This window comes from Pteropus medius, unplaced genomic scaffold, assembly GCF_902729225.1.
Source record: "Pteropus medius unplaced genomic scaffold, Ma_sr-lr_union100, whole genome shotgun sequence".
In the NCBI taxonomy this organism is placed as follows: Eukaryota; Metazoa; Chordata; class Mammalia; order Chiroptera; family Pteropodidae; genus Pteropus; species Pteropus medius.
The window spans coordinates 6,355,630-6,383,120 of NW_024345601.1; the positions used below are offsets into that span (position 1 = coordinate 6,355,630).

Genomic DNA, 27,491 nt, shown 5'->3' on the forward strand with positions numbered 1-27,491 from the left:
CATCTGCTTTAAAATTTTTTACCACTCCATGAGGATGAATGACTCACATCTTGATTTTCTAACTTGTCTCTTTAATTTTTCTCCCCATGTGCCTGCTATTCACTAGAGCTTTCTATTTTGATGCCCTGTAATCACTTTAAGTTGGACGAATATATCTAAAAGTAAATCCATTATCTTCCATAATTAATACAACTTTCATTTTCTGAATTAACAAGTATTGAATACTTGGATCAGTCTTAGTTTCATCTTTCTTTTTCACCACCATATATCAAGCAGTAACCAAAGCCAATCAATTCTTCTTCACTGAAGTTCTACACTTATTTTTCCTATTGCTCCTACCACTAGCCTAATTCATTCAGACATTGATTACTGAAACTCTGATCACTCAACTTTTTATTCATCCTGCACTTCAAAGCTAGACTAGTTTTCTTAAAAACACCAGCCTCAACTTAGTAGTGTTATGATTTCTATTACCCAAATAGTACATTTTTAACTTCCACAAATTAATCTTCACTTAACTTTAAAATTGTATCTTTTCCCCACTTATCTACCGAAATTATCTGTTCTAGTCAAGTTATTCTACTCTTAGTTCTTGTGACATTTGTGGTCCTGTGCCCAAAATGCTGTTCACAGTCTATACACAATCAGAAATTTCATCTCTTTTCCACTCTACACATCTGGATTATATATCAGATATGTAGAGGTCTAACTGAAATTTTTTAACTTCATTAAGCCTTTCCTGATCACCTCAACTTCAAGAAACAGCAACTCTAGTAAAATTGGTTGCCTTCCTTCTTTTCCTAATACTCTTCACAATAATTATGTCATCCATATGATATTTGCTGCAGAGTCCTTTGAATTCTTGTCTGACTGTGGATGTGGGTCTCTCCAGTATGACTTGAAACACATGACTTATAGAAAATGAGAAACCAACAGGTACTGAGCATCTACAATGTGCTAATGTTATTTGCATTATTTTATTTAGTCTCTATGATAGTTACACAAGTATTATAATTCTCATTTAATAGGAAACTGAGGCTCAGATAAGTTTTGGCTAGTAAATGGCTTCAGGGCTAGGTACTCTAGAGCCTGTATCTTATACACATACACATCACCTCAAAAGCTTATAAAATTTAGAGTACATAGTAGGTGTTTGATAAAGCAATATTAAATAAAGGTAGGAATTTAGGCCACTCCTTTGAAGACACAAGAGGACATATGGTTTACATTGATTTGTCCTCTGACTACAGTACTCAGGTCAAAATGACTTCCTCATTGCTTGGTAAAACAGAAGAGATGGGGTCTGGGTAATCAGTTTGTTCCCTAAATTAATTCTGAAACTCTGTTAAGTGACAAAACAAGTATATATAGGCAAAGATAAAAAATAAATAAATAAAACTTAACACTAATTTTTTTTCAAACTCCTTTCAATACAAAAAGAAAAAGTAATGACTTAGCCAGTGGCATATCCTGCAGTAGCATGTCATTGTTCCAGGCTAAAAGTAGTCAACTCTATTTATTGAGCTGACTACTAAAAGTTAAAACTGTTCCAAATGAAATAGAACATGTTAACAAAGCCCTTCTGATTTCTCATGCAAAGTGTTAAAATCTGGCATGGAACTTCTGGAAAAATTGACTCTTGCATTTTTTTCCAGAAAAACTGCCAATACTGTGGCTTCTGTTAAACTAAATTAAAGGGATTTTAGTCTTTATTAAAAGCAATTCATCTTTATTAAAACAATTCTCCCATATTCATTATGAGTCAGACAAACAAATTAGCCATTAGTGGTGACATCATGGGCATTTATGTACAAATATTTCAATTTAAAAAACTCAAATTATTCAGTTAAAACTCTCTCATTTTTATTGTTGCTGTAATTTAAGATAGTTATTGGTGTATTTTCTCAGAACTGAGTTATTTTTCTAGCATCATCAAGAACATTATGAAAAATTAGTAGAATTGGATATATTTATTTGAATCACAAAAAAGGTAAGTGTATATTAAAGGAAACATTTGTGAATGTACATCAGTGCAATTAGTTAATCAAAGGAAATTTTTACATACAGATGCATATCCCAGGAATAATATAAAAGAAACAAGAAATATGTGTAATGAATAATATAAAAGAAACAAGAAATATGTGTAAGACATTTTGTTGAAGATGATTCTTATCTTCTGAAGGCATCCTAATTATTCACTCTACATCTAGAGAACAAAATACTATGGCTATATATGTGTCAGAAAAATACCTCACAGAGCGTCTATCTTTCCTAATGCCTCATCTATTTCCCAGAAAATTTATTTCAGTCACATAAAATCTTATAACTGGGTGACCCAGGACGGGTCACTTAACCTCTCCTTGTGTCTGCCTTGTTGACCTTCATCAGTTATGGTGACACATTTGGCTAATAGAGGATCATCTGAACCTTGGAAAATGACTTTAAGCTCTGCAGAACTCCAATTTGCTGACTTTTCTTGGACCCTAGACCACCTATCTTGCTCTTTTGTCTTGGATCATACCTCTAATGCATCCCCTGCTAACCTTATCCAGTATACCAACCTCATCCAGGTCTTGGTACCTTTGCAAAGAGCACTAACACAAACATTCTACTTTCTCACATGTCAAACTTCTATTCATCTTTTAAAACACCCTCTGCAAAATTTCTCTGACATCCCTGTCCCCTTCTCTCTCACCTGTACTAGAGGTAAACACCCCTTCCTTGAGTTCCTGCAGCACTCTGTATATATCTCTATTTTAACACAATATCACATCACATAATTTTTGGTTCTTATATCTCTTTTCCTGACCATAGAATGCTCCTTGAAAGCATTATCCTATTCATTTTCCAATGGTCTCAAATGGCTGGCCCATGTGGGTGTCCTTTTGATCTATGATTGTCTCTAATGTCTCATGGTGACAGAACTTGAATTCAAATAAAGAAAGAAGGTAAAAATCCAGAAAATGGAGATAAAATGTACACCTCTCCCCCAGTCAGTCCCTAATTCTCATGATCAGTGGTGTGTTTGTGTGTATATAATGCATAGGGAACTGGCTTGCCTAAATATAGCATAAAATAGCTACTAAGAGCACACACTGTAACACCAGCCCATTGGGGGAATAACTCTAAGTTTCTCTTACTAACTGAATGACCCAGGATGAATCACTTAACCTCTCATTGCTTCTTACCCTTCATCTGTAAAATGGAGAGAAAGAAAGCACTCCATAGGAACTAAATGAGATGTTTCATGTAATGAGTTTAAGACCACACTGGCACATAGTGATCACTGTACAAGTGCTAGCAGCTGTTGTTATTATTATCATCATCTTTGCTATTATTGTTAAATTTTCCTCCCTACTGGGCACATGAGGTTGCTATCTTCACTACGATTCTCACTGCTCACAGTCCAAACCAAAGAGAGTTGACTAAGCCAGTTAGCAATAGGACAGCAAATCTATGCCTGAAATGCTAATCAAAATACAAAGTGCATCACTAATAATATGTTGATTTTTAAATCAGTCACTGTGTTATTCAAAGATGTACTGGTCTGTTGGTTCTATCAATTAAAACCCTAGATTAGGGCAGTTTGTGACTAATATAAAGAAGGGGGAAGGAAAGGGAGGCAGTTAGGCAATATGTAGCATTTCAAAATAAAATTTGGCAAAATGCACAGATGTATTTGTTTAACTGGGTAAGAAATAACCATTTTATGAATCTTCAAGCTAACCAAAATTTACTTTTTGGTTATTATGTTTAAATTATTAAATGAGTTATTTCTTTGAACCTTGGTTGAAATTAATCATTTTTCACTTTTGAGATTCAAAACTGGCTTTCAGAAACTGTGAAAGAACTGATTGGATGGATTTTCCTTAATTAGGAAAAATATATTACAGCTAATCACCAAATAGATGACTCCGAAGATGTTTATTTTATAGATAACAAAACTCCAGAGTTCAATCATCAGTATCACGGCATGTTAAGAGCAAGTAAATTTCTAATATTTCACTGCAGATCCTCTTTACAGTCAGCAAAGTGTATAAATTCTTCTCCATGAGCTGCTGCCTCAGAGCTTGTTTAAAATTCCTTATAATAGAACTGCCAGTCATTTTAGAGCCTATAGTGCTTATTTCCTAAGAAACCATTATCTATAAATTTCTGATATTTACAGGCTGAACATTAAATAAACATAGTTTTGTTCAGTAGCATTCATAAACAGTGGTATTTCTCTTTGTGTGTTCAGAATTAAATGCTTTGGGAAAGATTCATCACTGCAGAAGGATCATTAGAAGGGCTGCATTGAAAAAAATTCAGGCCAGTTAGGATTATAAAACTGTTTAATAATCAGCACTAATACTGGCTTGAAGAAGGATAATTAGAACATTTAATGTGCAGAATGTCCTTTGAAAATATTTCCAGTAGCTAATACCATCATCTTCATATGCATAAAAAGTGGCCACTGAGTCGACAGATAAGAACCTTATCCAAGGTCATGTGGAAGGTAGAAAAAGAGATTTCAGTTCTCCTCCTATATACTCTCACTAGATTTACTACTATTCTGCCATATAGTTTTGGGATATAATTTTCCCCATAAATGTCATAGATATAAGATGGAGACTCCCGAATATATCCATGGACTCTTGGAATGACAGCTGAAAGGAACACTTCCTGCCTCCTCCTTCTGGGGACTGAAGACTGAGAGCTAGCTTTGAGGAGAGTTTTGCTGGTTTATAGAGTCCTAAAGTGCCATGGTGGAAGTTAGATAAAGACACCCCTTCATGAACTCAGGGCTTTGTAAGCAAATCTTGGGTTAGAGCTCTTGGAACAAAAACTATATTTTCATGACATCCAAAAGACCCCTATGCCCTTGGTATTACCTGTTGGCATAAATGCTGCATAATGAAGAAATGCAATAGTCACTTAAAACTCATAATCATAATTGATCTATAGTTAGGAGCCAATGCTTTCAGTAGAAATTAACCTATATTTTGACATGAGGAAATGAGACGAAAGAATAATTTTTTCATGTGCTAAGAATACAAAATGAAAACATAGACATTATTGTGTTATTAGGTGACATCCAGTCTATCATGTCAAAGCCTTCCTCTTACTTGTCATCATCCTCTCTATGTCCACTCTTGTTAATCCCATTCTCCCTGCTAGCAATTGCCCCATTTCTCTATACCTCTTTAGATCAGAACCCTTTGAAAGAGTTGTCAGTATATGTTGCATTCATTTCTTCTCCTCTAAATCTATCTTGAATCCACTCTAATCAGGCTTCCCTTTCTAGAACTCCACCAAAACAGTTGTTCCCAACATCTTCCATGCATGCAACCCAATAGCCAATCCTCAGGCTCCAATGACAAGCCATGTCACTCTACCTTGTTTCTCCTTCTAGCTCATGGACTATTCCTTCTAAGCATTCCTTTGCAGGTACATCCTCTTCTCTCCAGTGTCTAGATCAACTGAGTGCTCACATCTTTTTTGTTCTTTAATCCACAGAGTAGTGCTAACACATATCTAAAGGATTAGGCATTTAGAGGCCAAACTTATGCCACAATCTATTTGTGTTTTATACTTTCCCAATCACCTCTCTCCATGAATCATGGGATTACATAAACAGTTCTAACCAGCAGTGAAGATACTAGCTTTACCCCTCACCTTTCACATGCATTGCCACAAATATTAGTTAACAACTTTATTTTCTTTAAATAGTTAGCCCTCAACTCTACAAGGCAAGCATATGTCTCACGTTTAATTAGTGACCCAGTCATTGCTTTTTGTTGGCCTCAGCTTATTTTTTAATATAGGGGGAAAAGAAATCAAAATGATTGGTCTTATGATGAAAAAGAAATGACAACTCTAATTATTAGCCCTAGCTTTCTTAGGAAATTGCTTTTAAAAGACATTTTCCCCTAAAACTAAAGGGACAAATTAAAAACCACTATACTTATTTTAGGAAATAAATTTAGTACTTAACTAAGAAAGAAACAGTTACAACCAAGAAATGGTCTCCTCAGTATGTGCTGGTTCACAGTTGAACATAGTAATAATTTTTACCAATGGAATGAGATACACAGAAGCAAGAAATCAATGTCCATAAGAAAAAGTCAGTGTGAACAGGTGATGGAAAGTAATGTCTTGATCAAAAGAAAATTATTTTTCTTTTTCTGTCACTATATTTTCATTTCCAATTACACTTTCAGTTTCTTCAATTCATTCCTGTCTTTTCCTAACCATGTAAAGTTTCTTTTCTCCCTTCTTTTCAGGTAGGGCCTGTTTGTAGAGTGTTATAAAGGATAAAGCCTGAGAAAGTGGTGCTCAGGGAGGAAAATCTGTTGATGGCTCCCCTGTTAGATTTTATTCTTCTTTATTCCTTTGTTGTTTCTCCTTAAAAATATAATCATCTTGTGATGAGAGGAGAAAAAAAAGTGACCTAACAAAAGACAAGTTTTTAAAATACTATAAATAAAATTGGTGGTAAAGTATAAATCTTGTGGACCTTAAAATACTCAGTCTTGAGTACAAAAGGCAGCACTCCCTGCTGATCTCCTGCATATTAACCCTTTATAGTGGTCTCCAGCATCTCTCCAGCTGGTTCTGTTGGCATCTTTCCAAGTAAGTCTGTGAAATATAGAGATGGGTCTGCAACGTTTGGTTGTAATCAAAATGTGAACACATATCTGGAATTAGCCATGTTTTAAGCAGTTTAAACTGGCTGAAAATGCATACATCTTGAGAAAGATATCTGCTATAGAATAAAACCATTCATAGGATAGATTCTTACTTCAATAGTTTGTGAAAGAAGCCTTTAAACTATAAATTAACATTAATGAATCAATTGATCAGATAAGGGTTTTGAGCAGATATCTGGCACAAGTTTTACATATTTATTTAAATAGTAGTCACTCTTATGAACTAGTTGAAAGAGAATTAGCTGATGATCTCTTGCACAGTACCTGTAATGAGTGAAACAAATAATCTAATAGTTTTATTTATCTTCTGTGCTATTAAAATGTAAAATGCTATAATATCATGTATAATTTGGAGTAAAAATGATAACATACTATGTGGACTAGACTAGAACTTTTAAAAATGTTTATATAATCTTAATGAAATTGTTTATTGCTCTATGCATGGTAAAATCGAATGAGGCAGAGCAAGAGTCTTTAATATTTTTATCTATAAAATGGGGTTGATGAAATTATCTACTTTCTAAGACTGTGACAACTAAATGACTATAACAAAACAAAAACATCAAGCACTTAGTTTGAGGCTTGGCATTAAAATTAGTTTCTCAGCATTATTTAATTAATATATGTATTATATAAAATTAACAAATGTCTCTATATGAAGTGCTGACAGAGTGTATTAAGCTAACAAAATATATTAACATGTTTATTGCACTATTGTTTGATTTACTAATAAACATTATTTTGTAGACAGAGAAAACACCAAACATTGTCCAGTCCCTTTCTAAATGACTAAAATTTTGGTAGAGATGGATAAATTTTACCTTATGCCATAAAATCAATAAATTATTATACATTTACATATGCATATATTATAATGTATATTTTAATATTATAAGCCTTTGTCGATTTTTTTTTTTTTTTTTGCATTAACGTAGTTACATTTTTAATTAGGCAAATGTGAAAGAAAAAAATATCCCTCTGGGTAAGTTCGGAACTGTTTTAATTGACCAAGGAAAATACTGTTTCCTTTGGCAGAGCTGACACTTGATGTACACATATGCACATATGACTTACAGACAGCACCATCACATTTTTAAACAATGCTCAAGAATAGTCTTCAAGTTAATTTTTGAAAATCACAATAAAAAATAAAGATAATCCAAAATGGACTAAGTTTTCTCATCATCATAAAATGATTGAATATAATAGCATTTTATACAAAAAATTAAATCCCAGCAACAAAGCCAAAGTAAGCAATTAATTTCTAATGTAAATCTGTAAACTCTTGATATCGTGTCCTAAACAAAATCTTAACTGGCATTTTCCTATAACAGTATAACAATACATTGTTGAGTAGGGTGGAATTCCAATTCACCAGATTTTCTGATCTCTTTAAAATTCATAAGAATTTAATTGAAAAAAATTGGGGGTTTTAAACAAATTTTAGATTATTAAACTAAAAAATTTGGAGTGAAACTAAGACTACTATCTTACACCATATACAATAAACCTACACCTATTCAGTCAATTAATCTATGACAAAGGAGGCAAGAATATACAATGGAATAAAAATAGTCTATTCAATAAATGATGGTGGAAAAACTAGACAGATAGACGCAAAACGAAAAATGAAACTAGACCACCTTCTTATACCATCTATAAGAATAAACTAAAAATGGATTAAAGACTTGAATGTGAGACCTGAAACCATAAAACTCCTAGAAGAAAACATAAGCAGTAAGCTCCTTGACAACACCAGTCTCAGAGGTGCTTTTCTTTCTTTTTTTTTTGATCTAACCCTAAAAGCAAAGGCAACAAAAGTGAAAATAAACAAGTAGGACTACATCAAACTAAAAAGCTCCTGCATAGCAAAGAAAATAATCAAAAAAATGAAAAGGCAACTTACTGAATAGGAGAATATATGGGCAAATCATATATCTGAAAGGGGGTTAACATTCACAATAAATAAAAATTGATAAAATAAGAGAAAAAAGAATCTGATTTAAAAATGGGCAGAAGATCTGAATAAAAATTTCTTCAAGGAAAACATACAGAATGCCAACAAGCATATGAAAAAATGCTTGACATCACTAATTATCATGGAAATGCAAATGAGAAACTTCAAATCATCAGAGAAGTTCAAAAACCACAATGAAATATCACCCAGGATCTGTTAAAATGGCTCTTATCAAAAAGACAAGAAATAACAAGTGTTGGTGAGGATGTGAAAAAAAGGGAACCCTGTGCACTGTTGGTGGGAATGTAAATTGGTGCAGCTACAATGAAAAAGAGTATGGAACTTCCTCAAATAAAATTAAAAGTACGATTACCATACGATCCAGCCATTTCACTTCTACATGTTTTTCCAAAGAAAATGAAAGCATTAATTCAAAAAGATATGTGCATCCCTAGTTTACTGCAGCATTATTTACAATAACCAAGATATGGAAACAATCCAAGTGATGAATGAATAAAAAAAGATTATAGATACACGCACACACATATATACATACATACATATGTATGCATATATAACATATATTTTACCTATATAATCTTATATGTATTTTATGTATATACGCATATATATTTTATATATATAATATATAGTGAAATACTATTCAGCCATAAAAAGAATGAAATTTTGCCATTTGGGACAACATAGATGGATCTTAAGGGCATTATATTAAGTGAAATAAGTCAGACAGAGAAAGACAAATACTGTATGATCTCATTTATAAGTGAAATCTAAAAAACAAATCAAAACAACAAACAAAAACAAGCTCATAGATACAAAGACCATAGTGTGTGGTGGTGGTTATACAAATCTATGCATGCAATAAAATGTCACAGAACTATACATATACATGTATCAATGACAATTTCCTGGTTTTGACATTGTACTGAAGTTATATAAAAAGTAATAATTAGTGAAAACTGCAAGAGCATACATGGAACATCTCTGTATTATCTTTGCAATGCTTCCTGTGAATCTATAATTATTTTCTTCGAAATTTATAAAAAATTAAAAAATAAAAATTTGGGAGTATATATAATTTACACACATAATTTAAACAAGATATATATGTGCATGTGCACACACAGTATAAACTTTTATATAACTACATATATACAAAGCTATATTATAAACGTACATATTTATTAGTAAAAATTAAAGTATACGACCCATATTTGTACAAAGATTCTGAGATCTTCCTTTAGGCATTTTATTGAGGTTTCATAGGAATATACTGGAGTTTGATTCAGTGTAAGTGATTCATTATGAGGATTGTGCTAAGAACCTAATCAGGCCTAAACTCTCCAAAATCTCACTTAGAACCTATCCAGCTTATACGACTGCCTTTTTTATTTCTTTTAGACTTTTATTTTTAACGATAAAGAGCCTACACTTGATTTCTTCAGCGTCTTTGGCTTTGGGCTACTTATTTTTGTTTACTTCAAATCCCTTTCCACTTCAGATACAAAAAAAAAAAATGTATCTATTGAAAGAAGGTAGCACAAATGTCTTTTAGCGGAGGATTTAAGATAATTGTGTAAGGAACAGTAAGTGACAGAGGCCAAGGAATTAGTGGAGCAAAGAATTTCCAATAAACTTCTATACATGAGGCAACAGGGGGAGAAAGAAAGAGAATCCTTATAGATCTTCCTCAGTCAAGTCTTAGTTCTCTTGTGTTTGGTTCCCTGATACAGAGCTGAGATGATCAGCTGGCCTAAGATGACTGGATTTTGTTTGTTTGCTTGTTTGTTTGGTTGGTTATTAATGTATGTGTAGTCAAAACACTAATTTTTGCCTGGTAGAATGCCCTGGTGGCACATGGTTTTAAGCCGCAACTATTATCTCTTCTCTCTTCATTTACTGTGTGTGTATGTGTGTGTGTTAATGTGAGTGTGTGTTTACTAGCACATAACTCCTTCCTATATATTCCAAACTTCATCACCTGTTTCAAACTTCTTTAGTCCTAATAATCTTTAACTTTCCCTTCTGGCCTCCTGGATTTTACGGACTGTGAATTTTCAACATTACCATTGACTTCTGTATTTGCCTTCTCATAATGCTGGGCAACACCATCTCACTTTGGTCCCTAGTCTCCTACAACCTGCCTCTGACCAGACCAGACCCCACAGCCCAGCCCTAGGGTTCATAAAGTGTGAAGATTTAGCTATTTTACAAGAACACTGGGAACCACAGCTGACGAGGGCATTCCTGGATAGCACTGAGTTTTCTTAACTCTAAGGAAAGAGACATGCTCTTGAAAATTCTTGGCCAAAGACTTATCTCCTATTACCATTGTTCCTGATGGGCAGCACCATATATTTTAAAACATTCTAAGCCTGGATGGTCTTCTGTAGCTCTTCTCTTCTTTCCAGAAAATGATGTATGGCACCTCAGGACACTGACAATCTAGCTGAGATAAGGAGTGGTAAAAGCCAGACCTTTAATGAATCAGGCCTGAGGAACAGGGCCAGGTGGAGGACAGATCCCAAGACACCTGGAGGTGAAACCTAATTCCACTGCATATTTGATACAGAATCTGGGGAAGTAAGTACTCAACTTCTCCAGATCTATTTTTTTATTAGTAAAAACAGTAAGTAAAATCATCATCATTATCATCATCATCATCATCATCATTACTTTAAATAACTGGGCCAGGATCACATCAGATAAGGCACGTGGAAAGCTTTCCACAGGGTCGAAGGGCTAGAGCATGAATGGTATTCCTCTCACAGGGTTAGTGATGCTGCTAATGTGAGGTTAGGGATTGTAGGATCTCAGCCTGCTGGAACTGAAATATGGGAAGCTAGCCATGGAGAAGGGGGCTGAGAGACAAATGAAAAGCTGGCCTTTTTTTTTTTTTTTTAACAACTTCCATGACCATGGACTACTCTGTTGGTGATAGGATTAGAGCAAATAGAGTGAAAAAAAAAAGATGTGTAATTAGATCAGCAGAAATCGTTTCTAAGGGGGAGGTTGCTTCTAGGACCCCTGGCAACAACTTCTTAATCAACTAAGAGCAGACGGAAACTAGCTATGCCAAAAGTTCCAAGGATCATCGTACCACGGGGCAGCAAATGATTGCTTGTGGGCCAACTGCAGTCTACCATCTGTTTTTGTGAATAAAGTTTTGATTGAATATGGTCATGCTTATTTATATATTGTCTATGGCTGCTTTTACAGTACAGTGCAGAGTTGAGCGGCTGTGACAGAGACTATATGACTGTAAAGCTTAAAATATTTATTCTCTAGCCTTTTCGAGAAAAAGTTTGAAGATGCGTGTTCTATGCCTTTAAACAAGTACATGTATTAGAAGCAACATTTGGACCACCAGATAAATTTAAGTTAGAAGGTAAAATTCTCAAAGAATGGGACTGGGGCATTCTTTGGGAACAATATACTTGTTTTGCCTTAGTTTTTGAAGAGAATAACCAAGAATCATTGAAGAAAGCGACAGTCATGCATTTCAAGAGGGGGAGTAGAAAAAAATCTAAATTAAATGCTCAAAACTCAGGGAGCCTCAGAGGAAGATCATGCTAGCTACATTTAAGAAATGGTGTCAGATGCCCACCTCATCACAGTTATTCTCTGTTAATCAGTAACATACAGGGAGCCAGCAAAATGGAAACCTTCATAGTTTTCACCCAAGAAACCTCAAGCAAGAATGATATTACTTAAGAGCAGAGCCTGATTCAAGCCAATTGTCAGGAGTGGAATGAAAATGTATGCCAGTACTAATGTAATATATACCAGCATCCAAGAATAAATATTCTGATATCTACCTTTTTTCTCTCTCTGGAATAAAAGCACAAAAGCCAAATGTAGTGGTAAGGAAAAGCACACTCAATTTCTCTGAGCTGGGGTGCCCACTGCATTCACAAAGGGATGTGCAGGCAATCATTACACCCAGCAAGGAGCTCAGAGCAAATGGAGGCTCTTTCTCCCCAGGACAGCCAGCAGCTGCTCAGTGCCAAGGAGGAGGAAATGAAAATGGCTAACATGACAGTGAAGCCTGGGTGGATCTGTGGAGGAAAAAATTGGTTCTTAACAGACTGAGAAGTGCATCATTGTCAAATGTCCAGAGCTTTCCATCTACACAAAGCACCTTTTTTTTTTTTTCACTTTCCCATTGATTTTAGCAATTATCAGGTAATATATAACACATAACTACTGGGCATACCTCCCCACCGTGTAACTGTTCAGTAGTGTACACTGTCCCCTATTTAGAAAGCAAAGTGAAAGATTAATGAGAAAATAAATCTTATTCACCTGGCCTCACACTTCTAATCCACAGTTTCTCCACTGAAATTATATTTACTGGTTGCCCTCATTCAATATGCTTGATAGACATGAAGAATACAACACAATGGAACAAGAGATTAGGAAACATAAATCACTGGTGATACTAATGCAAGATATTAAAATGATAAAATAAGAATGAATTATTTTTTCTTCTTGTTATTCCCAGTACAGTTTAATTTTGTTTCTATAAAGGATAGCAGAAGGAAATGGCAAAGATAAATAAAATAGCATCAGGAAAAGAAAACTTTGCTTGTGCATTAGCAAAAATCTGGAGCCCCCAAAGTAGTCTCCATGGATCAATGCATCATTGTTCTTGAGGTCCCTGGAAAGTCAAGACTGGAGGTTATTTAGAAACCACTAACCCAAAGATCACAGAGGGACAAATTCTGCCCAAAACAGCAATGACAAACCGACATGTGTTATAAAAATACTACTTTGCTTCTTTAATGTTTATGTGGCCTCAGTGATTTCAAAAAGAAATGTTTTGTGCATAAAACAACATAATAAAGGAAAATCCTGCTACTTGACAGGGTTTCCTTTAATGGAAAGACTTTTTCACGCCCATAAACATTTAATCCCCACATCTGTTAGAGATAAAAGAGTGTAACTTCCCTTTTAAATGCAGATATTCAGAGTTCTCAGAGACCATATAACATACTTAATGAGGATACAAAAATGCTGTAGTTGCCCTGATTAAATTAGTACTCTACTGAAATTTTAAGTTTTATGGACTGCTTATGGTACTTTTTCTTTTTATGGCTTCGGGTGTGTGTTTATATTTTAATTCTAGGAAATATCTTCTTATTGTCATTTTAGGACGTCTAAGTGCTTCCCAGATTAAAGAATTATAAAAATATTTTCCCAAGGGAGCAATAATATTCACTTCTTACATACTGGGCACCTACGAGAGCCACCCTGCTCTTTCCCCTCACCGCCGTCCATAAGACCACCGTGGCCTTACGTGGTGATGGGACTTCATTCCATGGACTTGCCACTGCCTGGGAAGCTCGATCTTCCTAGGTACTTTTCCTCTCATTTGGGATGGAATTATTGGGTTTCTATGCCTACATTAACCTTATTATTGTCTCCCACTGTTTTTCTCCTGATACACGCTGCTACACTGCTTTCCTTGCTGTTTCTCTAACACAACTGTGCTTGCAGGTCCCACTTCTCAGAATGCTCTTTCCCACGTATCTGCATGGCTACTTCCCTCACATGTATCAAATTTCTTTGGCGAGACATGAGCCGAAACTGACCACTGCATCTCCACTTTCCTGGTCTTCCTTACCCTAAGGCCTCTTTTTCCAATAATTCTTATCTTCTGACATATTATACAATTTGCTTATTATTATGTATCACTTATTGCCTGTGTCCCCCATGAGAATGCAAGCACGACGAGGTCAGGGAACTGTGTCTGGAATAATGCATGAGGCACAGTAGACCCTCAACATGTATTTTCATAAATAAATAATAAATTAATAAATTTTTGAATGAAATAAAGATTTCAAAAGCTCACCACTATAAAATGTCTCCTCTTGCAGATATGCTAAGCTTTCCATTCTCGACTTATAAGGATTGTGTTTCTGGCTCTATATGTTTAAAACACTTTTCCCCCAGATCTTTCTGATACTGCTTCTCTTTTATCATTTAAATTTCAGTTCAAATGTCACCATCTCTAAGAGAACAGCTCCACGACTACCCACAGCCTATTGCCCTTATCATTCATCTTCCATTCTCTATCACATTTCCCTTTCTATCTTCCTCATCACACTAGTCAAAACCTAAATGGTCTTACTTTTTTTTTAAGTTTCGTAAACATGTTTTGGTATCTTTATCTTTCCACTAGAATGTAAACTCTGTGGGAATATGAAGTTTTGTAAATGCTAATATCCCCATTGCCTAACAAGTGCCTGGCATATGGTAGAGGCATAATAACTATTTGTCAATTTGTTGACTAACTAGATGATTCATTTTACAGTAATTTGGTAAAAGTTATCAGGACTTGAGCTACATATCTCACCTGGGCCTAGCTTTGCTACCTCTGGTGAAATGATGTTGAATTAATTGTTCCCTAGGCCAAGCTTGATAATGACTATTTTAGTCCTTCACACTCAATTCCTTCACCCAGGATCAGGTGAGTGCATGGTCCTAGTGATGTGTCTGTATAATTTAGTATGTATGACTATATGTATTTACGTATGTATGTGTATGTTACTTCTATGTTATGGTATAATTTACACTCTATGACTTTTAGGGCAATGGAAGAACCATGGCTTTTCACCTGGAGGGGTAACGACCTTTGTGAATCCAGCTATAAAAAATATTTGCCCATAAAGGTATCTAAATCAGATGGTACCAATGATAGCAACCCTTCGTACGTCGATCTGGATTTGTAACATCAGGACACGTGTATCACAAGATAGGCCACTTGTAAAAATCTTGCTGAGATGCTAGCTTCAGAAATTCTGAATTAACATGAATATAAATGTTAGCTCCACCTGCTCCTCAGTGCAGAATAATATGAGGAATTATAATGATGATGAAGCTCTTAGTCGAAGAACAAATTATATTATTAAACTGAACAAATGCTTCAATAATGGTAAGTCACTTGAGCTTCCTGGGCTTCAGTTTCCTCATCTGTGGTTGGGATTAGTGATGTATAAAATTCTCTTTCTATGAGAGAATCAGAATCAAAGCAATCAATGTCATTTTTCTATGTCACCTGATTTTTCATGGGCTTAATTTAATAACCTAGTGAGTTTTGCGTCTGCCCACCTGAAAATTCTCCTATAGAATCACCGAATTTTTGAGAGTTCCATGATAACTATTTTAAATCCCTTCACATGGTGCGCGATCTAGAGGCACTCAAAGCACATTGCCATCTCACCTTACCCTTTTTCAGCTGTATAAATTTTATGTGCTTTCCCTTCAACTCCTTCATTTTACAAATGAAATACTGGATACCAGCAGAAATTAAGAGACTTGCCAAGGATCACACAGCTAGTAAGAGGCAGTGCTTCAAGGAGATGCCAGGTATTCTAACTCTAGCAACTGTACTACACTGCTTTATATTACCTTTGGCAGTTTCTGACATTGAGTAAGAAAATAATTGACATTATTTTCCTCTGAATAAACACTCCTAAATGACAGATCTTTTTTTGATGCTAACATTTATGTGGCAAGCATTTAACAATGTCCTATTTAGAAGTGAGACTGACTCTGATTAGAAGACACAAAATATTTGCAAAATGTCATATTTTAAAATGCCTAAAATAATTTGGCAAAATTATTTGATATGTTTTCTTAAAAACAAAAGGTATAACATTTCAAGTTCTGTCTGATTAAGATACCATATTCATTTTTTAAAAAGTTAGATTGCTCTATGATTACAAAGATTATTATAGTTTATCAATACTATTCATAAATTGATTCAATTACATCCCATAAGCAAAGAAAAAAGAAGTAAAAATTGGTCTAAATTGGTCTTCAATGATATTTTACATATGATAAAAAATAAGCTCTGGGGCACAGAAATAAAAATATAATCATTCTATTTTATAGCCTAGTAGGATATGAATCAAACTAGTGGTCCTCAAATTTGCTTCATGTTGGAATTACCCAGAAAGCTTGAAGAAGCTTTACCTGGGTCCACTCTTGAAGATTCTGATTTAATTGGTTTGGGGTATAACCTTGCATCAGAATTTTTTCCATTAATTTGATCATGCCAATTTTTACAAATTTGCTCATATTAATTTAATCACATTAATTTAATTTAGTGGCTATTTAGACCTACTAATTAACATTTTATTATGAGGAATTGTATTATGTATTATAAGGAATTGTAAACAAAACAAATAAATTCATATTTATAGTGGAAAGGCATTTTGAGATGCCTATACTGAAAACTGAAATATTTTAGGAAGAAAAAATCTTGCAAAGTACTGATGAGTATTAATAAAGGGCTGGCTGAAAATCAACAGCAGAGCAATCAAGCAGTAGACATTTATTGAGTATCTACTTAGGAAAAGGAACTATGCTTCAATTCTGTGGATGACATGAATGTACTCAATCAAAAAGAACCTATAATCAAGGCTGGAGGAGGTAAGACATATATGTATGTATAAAGATAATGGACAGCATAATAGAACAATAAAGAAATATTTGGGTGATTTATTATTTTGAATATTTATGCCTTGACAATTGTAGTTACAGTAGTAACTGAACACAACAATGATTGTCTTCACTACTTCTCTTTTTCGAGCTATGTTAAAATTACATTCTATTTTATGCCCTTATTCTAGTACCTTGCTACTCATTGTGTTCCATGGACCAGCAGCATCAGCATCACCTGGGAGCTTGTTAGAAAGGCAGACTCTTATACCTTGCCTTATACCTACTGAATCCTCAGTCTACATTTAAATGGATCCCTATATCATTCATGGCTATTTAAGTTTGAGTAGTACTGCTCTGGTAGACACTGGTCTCTTAAGTATATCAAATACATCATATCAATATTACTCATAAAACATGTAATACTGTTCAACATCTAATTAAAGGTTTTTTCCCCAATGCCTCACCCAGGTTTTTGTAGTAATAGTAAAGGATTTCCTTACTTGGAAAGAGCTGAGCTCTTTGGAATATTTCATTTGTAAATATGAATCATTTCCTATATGTAACTGCTAAAATGTTAATAAGAATAATGAAGCCACAGGAGAACAGAGGAAGATGCAATTTCTTTAGGCAAAAGGATTCAGAGAAGATGTCGCAGGGAAGATGGGACCAAGATGAGTATTTAGAGATGACTTATTAAGAAAATGAAAACAAACAGACAAACAAACAAAAACCAGAACATTAAAGATTGGGAGAAAATGGTAAAGGCTAATTCCCTGCCTAGAGTAGAAGAGAGTTGAAACTATATGGTATCCAGGTTTTAAAATGGCCTCCAATGAGTCTCACCCCCTGACACTCATACTCCTGCATTACTCTTTCTTACTTTGATTAGATCTGACCCATGCAACCAACAGAATGATGCACAAATGCTAGAGTGTGACTTCTGAGGCTACATCTTAAAAAAACACCGTGGTTTATGCCTTGCTTTCTTGACACACTTGCTCTGTGAGAAGCTAGCCTCCATGGCATGAGAAAGAAAGATCCATGTGGTAAGGAACTGAGGCCCACAGTCATCAAACTTCTCAACAAGCTACAGCTGGGCTCAGAGAAGGCCGAGTCCTCATTAAACTGGTCTCAGTTGGAGAATATTGGCAATGATATTAAAGCTATTCAGGCCTATGATATGAAGCCACATGACATACTTGAAGCAAATGATCTTTTTGAGAATGGAAACATGACACATGTTCAAACCACAGTGGTGGCTCTAGCAGGTCTGGTTAAAACAAAAGGCTTACATACGACCATTGACATTAGAGTTAAGTATGCAGAAAAACAAATAAGACGTTTTGATGAAGGAAAATTAAAAGCTGGCCCGATTGTAATTGGTTTGCAGATGGGAACCAACAAATGCGCCAGCCAGGCAGGTATGACAGATAGCCTTTAGGATTAGGAGGTATCTTTAGATCCCAAAATGCAAACTGACAAAGGAGCTGGCACCAAAAAAGGAGCTAGCCAGGCAGGAATCTTAGTTCCACATGCAAAGAGAGACATCTATGATTAGAAGCTAACCTTACAACCAATGGACAACTCGACATTTCTCTACAGATGGGTCCCTACAAGGTCACTTCCAAGAAAGGGATGAGTGTATATGGGCTTGGGCATCAAAAATGTGATCCCAAATACTGTGCTGCTCTAACAGAACCTGTCATTCACAACAAAGCCAAGGAACGGGAACAAATGGGTCTGAAATTAGTGATAACGGTTATCGGGCAGAATACCCAGATGAATATCATGGCCAGTACCAAAATAACTACCCCAGAGATGACCAACATGGTGATCAAGCAATGATTATTAGATTCACAGAGAGGAACTCAGTATTTAGTCCATCGTTTTTATTCAGTGAGAATCAAGCTAGCCTTGAGTAATTTTTATCTTGTCTTCCTAAAACATTATTTTACTTATTGTACCTAAAAGAAATATTGCCTTACATACATTCCTTTTTCTACCTCTTTCCTAAACAGTTGCCTTTTAGTGCTATAAGAGTTAAATCCTACAGCATAACCAATAACTCGTATATGAAGTAAAGAGGAATATTGTGAGAGGGAGTACTTCTGTACAGCCAATTCTTTTAGTATAGATCTATGCATTTTTATAATCTTCTACTTCAATTGTTTTTTTTTTTCAAACAATAGGAAACTTTTTTTTTTACAGTTTAGCATCTGGTTTCTATGTGGAAGACTAAACTCATAGCTAAAGAGGTATTTGCCAAATAAATTTAAGATGTAGCATTTTTTTTAGAAATTTACATATCAATGTTTCTACAGTGTTGTTTGCTAATTTTTAAATAAAGTCATGATCTGTGTGCAAAACAAAAACAAAACAATCCATTGTTTTAAGACAGTTTTGATATAATTTGTTATTAGTAATAAATAGATAATATTAGGAATAAATAACTAATAAAGACCTGTATAAATAATAAACAACTTATAATAAAACAGAATTAATATGTAATTTAGAAGATGGAAAGTAAACTGGTGTGACTTTAATGGAGAGTTTATAGAACTGGCGTTGCCATCTCAGATGCTTCTAAGGGCTGAGAGGAAAATTAAATGAGTGAAGCAGCTCTTGCTTGGGGTCAGGGAGTGGCAGAGTCTGTGATAACATGCTGAGTACTTGGCCTTGCCACTCCTGCTGGTAATATTCACTACCATTTCCTCTCTTGAGCAGGTCAATGCAAGCCTGTGACTTTGGGAAGTCCCAGGTGGCAGATAAGCAGTGGCCGTGGTTTGTTGTCACAATGTTAAAAAAATTAGAACAACAAAGTTTATTCTGGAGACAATTATTTAATAGCTACATTTAGGATATTTACTCTGGAAATACTATCTAGAATATACTGAGGTGTGAAAGTAGTGAGAGGAAAAGACCAGTTTGAAGGGTACTTTATCATAAAGACTTGAAGAGACTGGGGCATGAGCTAGTTATGAAAATAAGAATGGATAAGTGATCCTTAAAGGAAAGAAAGAGATAATAACTAGGTTAAAAATAATTGAAGGTATAATTCCTCAATTAAGACTTTCTCCTATACTTTTTATTTAAATGCCACTAAATATTTAGTGCCATGTTAGACGGTAAGCTCCATGAGGAGAGAACGATATTATACCCCTGTGAAAGATTATCCTGATAACCTAGAATACAACATTTTTCTGTAAAGAGCCAGGTAGTAAATGCTCAGTATTTAGCCCATTGTTTTTATTCAGTGATAACCAGTATTTAGGCTTTGCAGGCCTTGTAGTCCCTGGCCCAGCTATTCAACTCTGCCTTCATAGCACAAAGGCAGCTACAGACAATGCATAAATAAGTGGTTGTGGTTGAATTCTAAAAAAAACTTAATTTATGAAAAGAAGGCTGCACTGGATTTGGCCCATGGATTGTGTGTGCCACTACCTGGCCTAAAATAGAGTAGGCCAGCGGTTGGCAGAGTGTGGTTCCAGACCAGCAGCATCAACTTCAGTATCACCTGAGAATTTGTTAAAATGCTGAATGGGGCCCAGCAAGCTGTGTTTTAATAGCTCCTCTAGGTGAATCTAAGGAAGGCTAGTTTGAGAAACATTTGTGTACTCAATAACACTTATTCGATAGATGAATTATATATCCATATGGATAACTTTTGCCTCTATTAGAATCATACATAAAATAGTATTTGGTATGTCACAAAATGATGTGTTTGGCTATTTTAAGTCTAGCTTTGGCTGCTAATATTTCATGGTAAGCATACCATGGTTTGCAGGCACTCCACCACCTCAAAGACATTGAAAACTACTACTCTAATATAGCTGCCTCTTTTTTTTTTATTTTTCCAGAGAAAAAGAATTTGAGGCCTACTATGGTCAATTTGCCTCCCCACCCTCCACAAATCTCATTTTATATAATAAATATGCCTCACGTATTTGGACTTGCCAGAGATGCCAAACATTCAAGAAAAAAAGAATGGCAATAAGACCTGGTAGGAAAGAATGATCGTGTCTCAGTTTTAACAATGGAGCCTCAATTATATTTATTTGATTTCCTCAACTTATTAATGACTGAGTGTAACCGAAGTTTCCAGGTTCAGCTCAGCCTCATGGACTGAATAGCCAGCAGTGAGTGTGGGATGGGAGTGAGGCAGGAAAGTTGAGGAATGTAAATCTCCATCAGCTGCCAACCATCGAGTGCTTTCCTCAGGACATAAACTGGGCCACAGGAGAAATGAATCAGCCAGTGGCAAAAGCAAGATAGTGCTACACACCTAATGGGATACAAGATGATATCTCTTGGTGTGAAGCTCAGGAAGATAAGAGATTACTAGGCTGGAAATCACAGAGAAACCAATAGGTTCATGTATGATGTTTGTTTAGCCAAAAAGCCAGAAGCCTTCATTAAAAAAATTTCTAAAAAATGTGGGTTTGAATCAAAGGGAAGAGAGGTTTCCAGCTGACATACACAATGGACTTCAGGGTAGGTAAAATTAAGGGAATCAATATGTATCAAGTATGAAATGCAGTGACTGTTGAATCATAAGTTAATTGTATTGCTATTATCATTATGATTAAAGGCCCTGAACTGCCTCAAAAATAGGAGCCAAGTGGGTACTATCACCCCATCCCTGCTCTTGGCCTCCTCACCTCTGCCCTCCCAGGACTCTGAAGTTGAGGGAAAACATCGCTCCCGGGAATATAACCATATTTGGGACTCCTGCTCTTGAATTTGCGTGGCAGCTGGACTTACCTGGAGTTGAGGAGCAGAGTTATCTCCCTCTTGTCACTCCACTTGACTTTCTAATAGCCCCTCTAAACCCTGGAATAGGTTTGAAGCAGGAGTTCAAAGCCACTGTTGTATAAAAACCAGTTCCTGTGCTCAGTCCACACAGTGACAGTGGGTAGAAGTCTGGGAAATAAGCAGGCCATATCCTGGGAGGCCCTGCACAGTAGCATTCATCATCCCCTGGTGAATTTACCCTTGAAAGTCTGATCTTGCCATGGGTCTGGGAGAAATCTCAATCCATTAATCGGTGAAAGTTCATTCAGTGCCTATTGTGTGCCACACACTAACATAACCTACATTCAGAAGGTGAATGTATTCAAACAGAATGCCAGTTGCTTAACTTATAATGAGCATGAGTTGTCACAGGAACTAGAAAATCAAAGTCCATGTGATCAGTATATTCACTCCATGTGGCCAAGTCACATGGGGAACCAAATCATAATGAGTGTGCCTCTGTATCAATGTATAATGAGAAATAGCTACAAACTGAAGCTGAGTACTTAATCAGATCTATATGATCAGAATATTCTCTCCAGGTGGACAGGTTTTCATGAGAAGTAAAATCATGATTAGAAGGTGCTTGGGAAGCATAGATTCAGAGAAACAACAGTTGGATTCATCACATGTCCATGACATCAGCTAAAACATCCAGAGACTCTTTCATAACTTAGCCAGTGGGATGAAAATAACTCTAAAAGCTGAAGCTTTCTCTAGGCTGGGTAATGAACACGAGATCCTGGGCACCACCCATGTCTGCTTTTCGACTCTCCTTTTTCCAGGATTGCAATGGTATCAAGCACCATGTTAAAGACATTTTGCTCATTATCTCATTTGATTCTTGTCCAGGTCCCTGCTCAGAGAAGCTTCCCTGACTTCTCATGAACCTCAATATGGTTATACTTTCTCCACACCTCTTGTCTCACATTCTAGTCTATATTGATTTGTTGATTGGACACTGACTGCTTCCCCCAAAGAATGCAGGTTCCAGAGGGTGCCAGTTTTATTTTCTGCATAAATGTATTCCCAACGCCTAAAAATGGTGCCTGGCACATAGCAGTTAGATGTTTGAGGGATGGATGAATAAATTGGTTAGTGGAAGGTTGGATAAATAAATGGATGTATGGATTTACAAATAACCTAAAATGTAGATATTAACATCCTCATTCTACAGAATAAGAAATCAAGGCTATGAAGGTTAAATTATTTTCAAGGTGATCCAGTTAGCAAGTGGAGAGCAGAGATTTGACCCAATTCTGAAAGACTCCAGAGCTTTGCCATTGATTCTTTGGAAAAGTTGATACATCCAGAAAGGTTCCATCCATACTAGACCCTACAAATCCTTGGAGTTAGAAACATCTTCCTGCTGCCAATCTCACTCACTGGTTTTGTGACTTTGGCTGAGACATTGCTTAGTTAGCCTTTTGAGAACAACGTTCTCATCTGCTAAAAATAGAAATAAGAATGTCTGCTGAAAGAGTCGCTCAAACAATAGATTGTACACGATCTTCCCACTTCAAGGATTCTTGCAAGGAAAATAAGAGAAACAAGATAATGAATATAAAAGTCCCTAAAGACCAATCTTAGGATGAGTCACAAAGCCTCAGGGACAAGAGGAGAAATGGCATCTTGCTTGGTCATGTCATCAGGGCCTGTTTTAGATTGTGAGTTCCTAGAAGGTAAAGACCACACTTGTTTCATTTATAGTGCACAAGACCTTCTGCCAATGTATGGAGGCATTATACAGGAGAAAGAGCCCTGTATAATGGGTTAAAAAAAACATCATGAATCATTGTTGCTAAAAAGATTCCCGAGTGCCGCAGCCCATGGCTTTAAATACCACCCATATGCTGACATCTTCCAATGGAGTCTTCCGTTCCAGTCCGTCCCTAGGCATTGAGACCCTTATGACAGTGCCTGCCCCCTATATCTGTATGCCAACTTGGCTCTGCCTAACCATCTTAGAGATATCCCATACCTGGCATGGACAAAATGGAACTTCATTCTGTTTCTTCCTCATCTATATCAGTAAATTCCACTACCACAGTATATTCTGTTCTTATAGTCAAACTCCTAGGAATCATCCTAGATTCCTTCCTTCCTTCTGCCCTTCTTTATGTTGAATTAACGACAAAAACTGTCTATGCTACTTAGAAAATATATTGTAAGTATATCTACTGTTACATACCTATTATCAAAATTCTAGTGCCACCAACCATTTTCCTCACCTGTGCTATTGCAATAGCCACCTAACTAAATGTCCTGCTTATATACTTTCTTCCCACCCCTTAAACTATTCACACAGCAGACACAAAGATCTTTTAAAAATGTATATCTGCCCAGGAATTCCTGTGCTTAAATTGTTCTGTGGTTTTCCATTGTGCTCAGAATCAGAGACATTCCTTACTATGGCCTGCAGGCCAAGCTCTAGCTATTTCTCACAGCTTTGTTATGGTGGTGATGCTGCAGGAAGTAATGGTAAATGGAGGGAGTGTGGGAAATCCTCCACCCTTGGACAGTACAGAACTGCTTACCAAAGAGGACTCTGTCCTGTGCTGGACCCATGGTCTGACCTCTGTTGTTGATACTGTAAATCTCACAGGGCTTCCTTTAGCACCTTTTCATTGTAGTCACCAATCATTAAAAAGTTCCACTTTTGGAGAATGAGCTCATGGGAAGCAGCATGTCCTTTCTGTCAGCCACACTTCCACCTAAGACCCTGCAGAGTCTGCTTGCTGCCTGTCTGTCCAGCGTGATCCAGACCACTCCTCTCCCCGGGCTTACTCATCTAGCCACACCAGCTTCCATTTGGTTTCTTGAATAACCAGAGCTATTCCAAACAGGGAAATATTACTAGATGTTCCCTCTGCTTGGAATGCTTTCCCCTGATTCTTCAAAGGGCCAACTCCTTATTCATCTTTAGTCTGCATCTTAAATCTCACCTTCTCCGAGAGATTACTCTGTCTAAGAAAGTTCTCTTATTGTTCTGTATCACAACACTATTGTTATTTTTATTTTATATATATATATATATATATATATATATATATATACTTATTACATATATTTTACAGAGCTCATCAAAATCTGTAATCCAATTTATTTTCCTTTGTCTAAGTTTATTATGTGACTCTGTGCTCTAGAAGCTAAGGTTCAAAGGCAGAGCCTAATCTGTCCTGTTGAACAATGGCCCCCTAGCATCCAGAACAATGACTAACTAGCATGTGTTAAATGCACAATAAATACTTGCTACCCATAACACCACAACGTGTGATAAATGTCAATGATTGGTATTACTTGTTTAGCAAAAAAACATTATTAACCACTAAGATTTCTCCTTATATTTTTCCTATTTTAATAATAAAATGTTTATTTTATATCTTTTTAAATTGAAATCCATGCTCTTCTCCACAGTCATATGACATAGAACCCACTGAGAAAGAAAAGACAATTTATTTGAGTAAATGTGGGTAAAATTCACTTTTAGAAAATTTGTGCATCAAAATTATGTGTATCAAAATTATGTGTATCATTTTCTCCCATACTTTAGACGACTTTTTCAACTTATATTTGGAGGAATAGAGGGTCATTCAAGACCTTCACATCTTGAAGCATGTTCACCGATCCTTGATATTGCTCATGTGTTCCTTCCCTATTGTCCCTGTCTGCCAATATCAGTTTGCTCCTTCAAAATCTATCTCGAATATTGATGTTTCTGTGAAGACTTCTATCCTGTTTTTGCACTTGTTATACTTCTTAGATTTCTTATGCCAATGGTAGCTAGCAGTTCATATTGCCATGCAGCAGGGAAATATTTTGCTATTAATCCAAATTATTTTCCTTCTCAAAAATTACTTTTTTTTGTTAAAACTAAATTTGTAGTAGGGACCATGGCCTTAGGGAATGGTCATGTCAGTGATAGTAGGACAGAAATACTTCCTTGAATTTCTAAATTGGCTTTTGACATTCTGCATAGAGAAAGTAAATACAGAGATAGAGGTTTTAGGTCTTAAAAGTCTAAGTGTATAAACACATGAGCAAAATCAAGGATAAGTGAACATGCTTTGAGATGTTCTAGGAAAGTAAATAATCTAGCATGTTCAAAGCATAGGGTTCTTAGGGCTGGCAGATGCCTCCACTACATTCTTCCAGTGCAATTTGAGTTCATGGATGAAAAAGATCATATCTTATCCACCATCATATTTTCAGTGCCTAGTATAGAAAGTAGACTTGGTAAATATGTTAAATTGAACTAAATTATTACAACATCCAATTATAAAAAAAATTCTAAAGCATTATATAAAAATTTGAGTGTTATCCTCAATGATTAGTGTCTTTAGGTGGCACAAATGCGATACCACATAAACATCCTTTCTCCCATGCTAGCTGTCTAAGAACCATTGTGAAACTGAGTTCAGAGGGACTTGTATGCTTTACATTTTATTTTCAGGGTAAAACATTATCATTTGCATGTAGCCCTTAGCAACCAGTTATACATGTTTGCATATATACATATATATGCATATATGTTTGCAATTAATATTTCAAGCATTTTAACTAATGATTATAACTTTTGGTTGAAAGCCTCTTACAACCACTTATTCTATTTTCAGCTGGCCCATATATTGCTTTATATAGAGTGGTGACCATGTAGACAGATATATTAAGCCTGTTTAAAAGAACTTTATTTGTTGCAATAATGTCATCTAATACTACTCCTCCTCAACCTATCCCCTCCTTTAAGTACCAGAAAATCCAAATGTTCATGGAGTACACTTAATTAGAGATTCTTTTTCTCAAGGTTCAAGGTGGCTACTAATCACATGGAATCCATTTCGTAAATGTGGTATTTCACTCTATGTAGAATATTTATATATTTTTATAGTTATATATTAGAACTCACATATCACAGAGACTGTTTTATTAATGTCTCTTATACCACCACCAGTGAGAATAATAATAATAGTATTACTCATTATGATTTATTTTTTTAAATATTTATTTTTCTTGAGGGAATTGCATAAATTCTGGAGTTCATTTTGTTAAAGATTTCATACAGCTTATGAACTAGTGTCCCATGTGATTTGAGCAATTTCCTCCCCTTTCACCCAAAGTGGATAATATTCGTCTTTTTGTGCCAAAATAATGCTGCTATGAATGGCCTGACATTTATGCATAAATTGTGTTCAATTTTTCATCTTATGTCGGGATACAAAATAATGGCCACATCTTCATTTAAAGAAGTTTTTTCAACAGCATACTGGTGTGTCCTGGTAGAGCATATTTTTCCCACTTGCAACATGGAAAGGAAAATTTACAGTCCATAGATACTACCTAGAGCTCAGAGGGAAATTTCCTATCGACAATTTTTCAATTTGAAAAGTCCTTAAAAATACTTAATTGAACTGTTGAACTTGCTGGGTTAGTCTTTCACTAAGCCAAATATGAGTCAAAACTCAGAATGAATGTCCATTTTAAATGAACATACCCTGTGATTTATAAGAAGGTGGCACTTGCACTAAACAATTTTCACACGTGATTGTGGTAGCCATTCTAGGATGCTCACTTCAAGTTGG

At 35.6% G+C, this 27,491-nt stretch overlaps 1 protein-coding gene and 1 pseudogene across 1 annotated transcript in view; one reads left to right on the forward strand and one right to left on the reverse strand.

Annotated features, from left to right (window-relative positions):
* MACROD2 (mono-ADP ribosylhydrolase 2) overlaps positions 1–27,491 on the reverse strand; it is a 1,804,338-nt gene that overhangs the window by 269,415 nt on the left and 1,507,432 nt on the right. The gene's annotated exons all lie outside the window — the stretch shown is intronic.
* LOC120612000 (calponin-3-like) lies at positions 18,146–19,043 on the forward strand (annotated as a pseudogene).